Consider the following 8932-nt stretch of genomic DNA (forward strand, 5'->3'; position numbering starts at 1 on the left):
AAAGAGTGAAACAGTTAAGCAGTTAAAACATTAAAAAGACTAAGAAAGAAAATGATGCATAAAAATAACTTAAAATAGAAGCAAGTTATTAAAGTTAAATTTTACCCTTTTAAAAGTTCACTTATTTAGACAAAAGCCTTTTATCCCTGACTTGATTTTGGCTCTATCGCCCACTACCTTTTATCTGGATGTCCTTAGACTGGCAACATTTAGACTATTGACAATATGTACCACACTCTAGAATTAATCTGTTTTTGTTGTTGTTTTGTTTTGTTTTTTCTTTTTTTGAGACAGGGTCTCACCCAGGCTGGAGTGCAGTGGCATCATCATGGTTCACTGCAGTCTCGACCTCACAGGCTCAAGCCATCCCCCTGCCTCAGCCTCCTGAGTAGGGGAGCCTCCTGAGTACACGGGACTACCAGTACCTGCCACCACGCCCAGCTCATTCTTGTATTTTTTTGTAGACACAGGGTTTTGCCATGTTGCCAGGCTGGTCTCAAACTCCTGGACTCAAGTGATCCACCTGTGTTGGCCTTCTACAGTGTCCCACCTAGACTTGATCTTTCAGCTTTAACATTAAAATTTGAAATCACGTCATAAATTGCTGATCTCATACTGAATGCATTTTTTTCTTATATGTTAGAGAAATCATACGTATAATTATCTCCTATGAGGAAAAACAAAAGTTTTGCTTACTGAAGAAAGAATCAGATTATTTTCTAGTGATAAATATCTTCTGGTGATAAATATTATACTGCCAGCCAATAGACAAGGTACTTGAGAACTGTCTGTTAGCTACTATAAGGTACAGATAAAAGCAAATCTAGAAAATGATGGTTCACAATCATATTGTGTGAAGTAAGAGTAAAGGCTTTTTCCCTTTTGCCTGCAACACCTTATTCACAGTGAATTTTTTGGGTTATCTCATTTCTCAATTAACATATCTGTCCTGAGTGGGGCTTCCTACAAAGACATCTTCAAACAGAACTTCAAAAGTGTGGGAATTATGTTAGACATGGTGGCCCATGTCTGAATCTCAGCATTTTGGGAGACCGAGGCAGGAGAATCACTTCAGCTCAGGAGTTCAAGACTAGCCTGGGCAAAATAGCAAAAACCCATCTTTACAAAAAAATACAGAAATTAGCTGAGTGTGGTGGTGTGTGCCTGTAGTCCAAGCTACTCACGAGGCTGAGACAGGAGGATTGCTTGAACTTGGGAAATTGAGGCTGCAGTAAGCCATGATCACGCCATTGCATTCCAGCCTGGGTAACAGGTGTGAGACCCTGTCTCAAAACAAAAAAACAAAACAAAACAAAAAACAAAAAGAAAGGGAATTATTTATTGTGCATTTTCAAATAACTAAAAGATGATAATTGGATTGTTTGTAACACAAAGAAAGGATAAATGCTTGCTGTGATGGATATCCCATTTACCCTGATGTGATTATTATGCATTGTATGCTTGTATTGAAGTATCTCTTGTACCCCATAAATATATACTCCTACTATATACACACAAAATTTAAAACTTAAACAAAACTAAAGTGACTGTGGTCACATCACTCCAATCTCTGTCTTCACACTGCCTGCTCCTCTTTTGAGTATCTATTTATTGTCTCTTTACCTCTCCTTTAAAAGACACTTGTGATTGGATTTAGAGCCTACCAGAACAATCAAGAATAATCACCTTGAGTTAATTTTTGTACGGTGAAAGGTAAGGATCCAGCTTCAATCTTCTGCATATGGCTAGCCAGCTATCCCAGGATCATTTATTGAATAGGAAGTCCTTTCCCCACTGCTTGTTTTTGTCAAAACTACAATCAGATGCCATCTCACATCAGTCAGAATGGCTGTTTTTAAAAAGTCTAAAGACAACAGATGCTGACAAGAATGTGAAGAAAAAGGAAATCTAATACACTGTTGCTGGGAATATAAATTAGTTCAGCCACTGTGGAAAGCAGTGTGGAGATTTCACAAAGAACTTAAACAGAGCTACCATTCGACCCAGCAATCTCACTACTGATTATATACTCAAAGGAAAATTGATCATTACACCAAAAAGACACATACACAGTATTCACAATTACAAAGATATGGAATCAACCCAGGTGCCCATCAGTGGTGGACTGGATAAAGAAAATGTGATACATATACACCATGGAATACTATGCAGCCATAAAAAGAATGAAATCGTGTCATTTGAAGCAATATTGATGGAGCTGGAGGCTGTAATCCTAAGTGAATTAACACAGGAACAGAAAACCAAGTACCTCATGTTGTCACTTTTAAGTAGAAGCTAAACATTGAGCACATGCAGACATAAATGTAGGAACAATAGACACTGTGGGGGCAGGATGGTATGGTGGGTTGAAAAACTACCTATAGGTACTATGCTCACTACCTGGGTTCAATATACTCATGTAACAAACCTGTACATGTACCCTGGTATCTAAAATTAAAAAAAAATTCTCCTTTAGTCAAAATTCATAATCATATTTTCAAAGATCTTTTTTTTTCTTTAAATATATATAACACAGGTTCTAGGGATTAAGACCTGGTATCTACAGGTGGCCTTTTTTTTTGTAGTATACTACACCTTCCATATGAATCAGAAATACACCCCACCAGATGAAGGCATAGTAGCATACAATCTGATTTTAGAGAGCAGAGGTCTGGAAGCGGCACTGAGGAGTGAGGAGTACACGCACTTCACCTATAGGGACAGCAGTAAAAGGATTCGTGGGTAAATAATGGGCACCTTATAGGAGGGCGGCAATGAAATCTGCATACTGGAGGAAAGACAGGTTCTACTTTGAGCAAGAATATGGAGTGGATGTTTGGAGAACAGATTGAGGTCCTAAAGAAGTTGCAGAAAGCATACTGTGACTTCCAGAGAACGCCATATAGTAAGGTTTAGAGAGCTAGTGAAAGGAGTGAGAAGGTCTCATATTGAAGAATGGGACTACCATGAAGTGGGAGTGTAGAGGTTCCTGAGGTAAGTGATATGAACAGAGAAAAAGGGCAAAATGGGATTTGTCCAACGCAAGTTGTGGTGGAGGATCTGTGAGAGTAGGATGTTAGGGAGAAGGGTGGGAGGCTTCCCAGGCATATAGGAACCAAAGGAGGAAAGTACCCAGATAAACTCAGTCAAATCCTTACTAAAACTATGTGGGAAAGAATAAGTTCTTTTGCAATTGTAAGTCTTACATATACCCTATGAATTTAGTAGTTTTGTTTTATTTTGATTTTTTAAATTAATGATACTCTCTATACAAAGTAATTCTATATTTAAAAATAAATATGAAGGCAGTACTATATAAATTCCATTGTGTGCCATGAAAAATTGACTCTTTCCATAGGGAAATATATAGGTCGGATTCTAGATGGTGCTGCTAATGTGGAAATCAGAGCTTAAACCAGGAAAAACCTGCTGCTTTAAGCGAGGTAATTCTGAGGGGTTATTAGGATTATCTATTTAAAAAATAATTATTATTTTAAGTGAACCAATATTGGCTTAAAGTAATAATTGCTTCTAATTTTTAGATTTGCCCAGCCATACTTTTAGGAATTTATTGTGGCTTTTTTCCCCTCAAAATTGATATCAGATTCAGTGGCAAATGGTTTTCTTTTTTTCTTTTTTTTTTTTGAGACAGAGTTTCGCTCTTGTCGCCCAGATTGGAGTGTAATGGCATGATCTCGGCTCACGGCAACCTCCGCCTCCCAGGTTCAAGCAGTCCTCCTGCCTCAGCCTCACAAGTAGCTGGGATTACAGGCGCCTGCCACCATACCCAGCTAATTTTTTTATTTTTAGTAGAGACGGGGTTTCGCCATGTTGACCAGGCTGGTCCCGAACTTCTGACCTCAGGTGATCTACCCGCCTTGGCCCCCCAAAGTGCTGGGATTACAAGCGTGAGCCACCTTGCCTGGCCTATGGTTTTCAATATCAACTTTTCCCAGTTAAAAAATAAACTGTATTATCTCTATTCTCATATTCCTCTCATTTAAATACTCATCAAAATTCCGTGAACAGCTGGAATACTTCAGCAATTTCATTTGTAAATATTCTTAGTACCTTAGGAGGTAATTTTACCAAGAGACTGAAACTCATGAAACAGCAACTTAGTCTCTTACAATCAAAAGATTTTTATTAATGTTCATTATATTTACAAGGATTATCAAAGCATGTCAATCTTCCCTCAATTTCCTTAGTAGCAACAGTTTATATAATCATCTGAAGCTAAGGTGACTGTTAAAAACAAGAAAAACAATTATATATTTAAGTTATATTTTCAGTAACAAAAATTACCTATGTGTAAAAATGATGTTTTAATCTAAAAGGATGATAGAAGTGAGCAGTTACATTTCAGAATACTTGGATTTGATATATATGTATTACTTGTAAAATCTCATGCTTATTGAGAAGGAAACCCAGGTTCCTTGAGAGTTTTCTTCTTATATGTCATGCATTCCATAAGCAGGGAATAGGTACCTCCCATTTTAAGTTAACTAAATGACATCTTGGTTAGAAAGATATGTCTCACGAGTCTGAAAAATGTGAAGGAATTCCCTAGAGCTGGGTCATGATGGACAGTACTGATAAGTTTGAGCTTCTGATTTTGCTATTTTGAGAAGCAGGTCCTACTAGAAGTGAGTGTACCAAGGAACAGTGCAGTAAAAAAGTCCTCTTCGTTATTTATTAGGGCAGTGAAACTACTCTGTATGATACTATAATGGTAGATACATGCCATTACAAATTTGTCCAAACCCATAGAATGTACAATACCAAGAGTGAAACTCAATGTAAATTATGGAGTCTGGGTGATAATGATATGTCAATTTAGGTTCATCAGTTGTAACAAACGTACCACTCTGATGGGGGATGTTGATAAACGAAGAGGCTAAGCACGTGTGGGGGCGGAGGGCATGTATGGAAAATCTTTGTATCCACCACTTAATTTTGCAGTGAGCCTAAAACTGCTTTACAAAATGAAGTCTATTATATATAATGAATAAATAAGCAAATAAATAAATAAGTAAAAGATGTCTGAGGATGAAAAAAGGCTTCTGCTAGATTGCCAGCCAATCTAACTCAAAATATTATTGCAAATGAAAAGAAAATAGTGCTAATAAGAACCAAATACTATGTAGAAATAAACAGGAGAGGAGAAGGGGTCTTTCTTTCTCTTCCATGTTGTAAGGATTGAATAATTAACCTGTCAGTGTTTACTAAGAACATGGAATGTATGGAAACTAGTATAAAACATAAACCCTATACTCCAGGAATTTATAATCTATTTGGGGAAACAAGTATGACACAAGTAGAATAATATGTAATAATTAATTCTTATGAGATATATGCAATTTGATCTCAGAAAACTATAAAATGTATGTGGGCCAGGGTTACTGTAGAAGATTCAGTTGTAAGTCTTAAGGTTGGTTTGAATAATTTTGAAGTATACCTAGATGTGAATGACATGGTAAAGCTTTTAAAGAAACAGAAACCCAGGAAGAGGAAGTGCAGTCATGAGGTGGATAATCCCAGTTGCTACAGAGCGTTTGATTAATTCTTACCCAAGCTGACACTGAAACTTCAGGTTGAATTGAAACTGAGACATGCAGTTTGTGGGAGTGTTCTTGGAACAAATATATGTTTCCTAACTCACTCATTTAAAGAATGATGATTCAATGTAACCATAAGCACAACATGATGTATGTGCTTCTCCTTCATAACTGACAGATCTTTTGTGGCTATGAAGCTAAGGGGAGAAAATGGCATAAACACTGACATTTTAGGCTTTGTTCAAGATGGAAGAAAGGATCATCCTGTTTCAGCAGCAACACTGCTTGCCCGTGGAAAGTTAGAGAACCTCATCAGTCTACAGTGGCTATTTCTGATATTAGAGCAAATCAAAAGGAAGAATGGATGTGTGTGAAATGATTGAGATTTAATACGAACACTTTATATATCAGTTTCAAATGTTTACGTTTTTTAAAGGTGTTTAAAAAATTAATTGACTATAAACATCAAATAGGATATTTATTAGTTATAGATATTTGTATTATCTGTTTCAACAGATAAATTCTTAAATCTTGATGGGCTTGTAAAAGAAAAGTTTATTTCAAGTTTATGCAAAGTCCAAAATGTGGTTTCCCTGAAGGGCAGGTAGATCTCCTTATAGTGATACCATATTAGTTTTGGCAACTTGCCTTTTACATATATATATAAAAATTTTCAAATAATTTGCAATAAAAGTTACTTTCCAGCTTGTTTTATAAGGCTAACATAAGCTCAGCTGTGAAACTTAACAATGAAAATAAAAGACAGGAAAATTATATGTCATTGTCTCTCAGAAGTATGTATCAAAAAATCTTAAACAAAATATTAGCATATGAAACCCAGTGATATATAAAATGTGTCATAAATTGCAATCAAGTTGAGGTTATTCCAAAAATGCAAGGTTGGCTTAACATTTAAATATGAGTCAATGTAGATCATGACATTCATAAGATAAAAGTAGACATGATTATCTCAATAAATGCAGACAAAAGGATTTGGTCAAATTCAAACTCTATTGTAAAATCGTAGCAAACAAAAAACAAGAGAATTTCCTTAATTTGATAAAGTGACAGAAAACATTCTACTTAGTGGTGAAATACTTAAAGTCTTTCTCTGAAATTGGGAAAATAGCAAAGAATCCCTGCTATCACCATTCCATTCAATAGTGTACTGGAATTCCATGTCATAACCCAAAAAATAAATAAATAAATAAATAAAAAATAATTTAATCAAACAAAACAAAATACAAAATATAAGCAATGGAAAAGAAGTAACACTGTTTATGCAGATGACAAGATGATGTACATATATGCTAAAAATTTGAAAAGATGTCCAAACAAAAAAAATTAATAAATTAAATAAATTAATCAATTTTCTTGTTATATAAAAATCAGTTGTATCTCAATATGCTGGCAACAAATGTAACACAAAATTCAAGGAATAATACTATTTATAATAGGACAGAAAAATATGAAATACATAGATTAATTGTAGGGAAACAGGTATGACTTCTATACAGATATTGAGAAAAATTAAAGAAAATCTAAATGGATGAATGTATACCGAGTCCATGGATTGGAAGCTTTACTATTTTAAGAAGTCAATTATCCTCCAATTTATCTGTACATTCAATGCAATATCAACAAAATTCTAGAGATTTCTCTTTAGAAATTGATCAGATAGTGTTAAGATTTAGAAGTAAATGCAATGGACTGAAAAAAGCCAAGACAACATTGAACAAGGAAAATAAATATGGACTTACATTACCACTTATCAAGACCTTCTATAACTTCATTAATTAAAGCAGTGTGATATGGCACAATAATGGCAAAATTAAAAGCCAATAAAAATAAATACACCTTTAATCCCACTTCATCATGTGAACAAAAATAAATTCTATGTGAATTATTAACCTAAGTGCAAATGGTAACTCACTGAAGTTTCTAGAATAAAACATGGGAGAATGTCTTTGTGAAAAGCGAAGAATTCTTAGACCACATACAGGTATACATGAAACACTAAACTTAAAAGCAAAGATTGATAAATTTTAAATTAAAATTAAGAAATTCTGTTCTTTAAAAGTTACTGTTTAAGCATTCCGGTAATGGCAAACTACCTTATATTGAGGTCTTCTAGAGTTAATCATTATAAACTTTGGAAAATAATATAAAAATTAACCATATGAAGGCAGGGGAGAGTGACAAAAAATATCAGAAACTGAAGGAAAGCCAATCCAAGAAAGGAAGGAACTGTACTGAATGATATTTGGAAATCTTAATATTTAAAAACAACATAATCATCTATATAGAAAATTCAAGGAATCCAAAGACAGCTATTAATTTTTAAAGTAGCTAAACAAATTTGCTGGGCATGCTACTTACTAATACCAATCAGTAATATTCCTACACACTAGCAATAAACAATTAGAAAATTTAACAGGAAAAATATTATTCATGACTATGAGAAAAACTTCAAACAGAGGAATAAATATAAAAAAGATGTGCCTTATATCACTTTATGAGTAAAATGACAAAACAAAATTAATGAATAAATAGAAAGATATATCATGCTGATAAACAGTTAACAATATAAGATGTTGAATCTTTCCAAACTATTCTGTGAAATAAATAGAATTTCTATTGAAATCTCAAAATCTCAAAATATTTTCTTGGGACTTAATAATGGGACTTAATAAGCTGATCCTCAAAGCATATGGCAGAATAGAAGGTTAAGAATTACCAATATAAATTTGAAGAAGTGTTTGAGAAAACATATGCTTTCAGAAATCATGACCTACTGTAATCTGCAGCAGGGGTTGGAAAACTACAACCCATGGGCCTGGTTCACCATTTGCTTTTATAAGTAAATACTGGAAAACAGCCATGCCTGCATGTATTTTTTTACTTAGCATTTTTGGCTGTTTTTGTGCTGCAATGGCAAAATTTAATAGTTGCAATGGAGACCATATGGCCTACAAAGCCTCAAACGTTTATTGTCTGGGCACTTGACAGAAAATGCTTGCTGACTCCTGATCTATAGTAACTAAAACTATTTAGTATTGACAGAAGAAAAGGTAAATAGACTATTGGAACAGAATAGAGAGTTAAGAAACATGCAGATTTTGTATATGACATAGGAGGCCTCCCACATCTGTAGAGAAAAGATGAACTCTGCAATAAAAAAGTCTTGGAAAACAGGTTATTAGTAAGAAAAAATAATTTCAAATTAAGACAATATAAAATTAAATTATCATTTCATGTCATTACAAAAGTAAATGGATTCTTGAAGTTTTTAAAGAACTGAAATCTCTTTACATAATGAAATGTCAAGCTGCACCCTGGGGACAGGTAATTAATAAATAGGTGAACATAACTGG

This window comes from Pan troglodytes, chromosome 3 (genome assembly GCF_028858775.2).
Source record: "Pan troglodytes isolate AG18354 chromosome 3, NHGRI_mPanTro3-v2.0_pri, whole genome shotgun sequence".
NCBI classification, from domain to species: Eukaryota; Metazoa; Chordata; class Mammalia; order Primates; family Hominidae; genus Pan; species Pan troglodytes.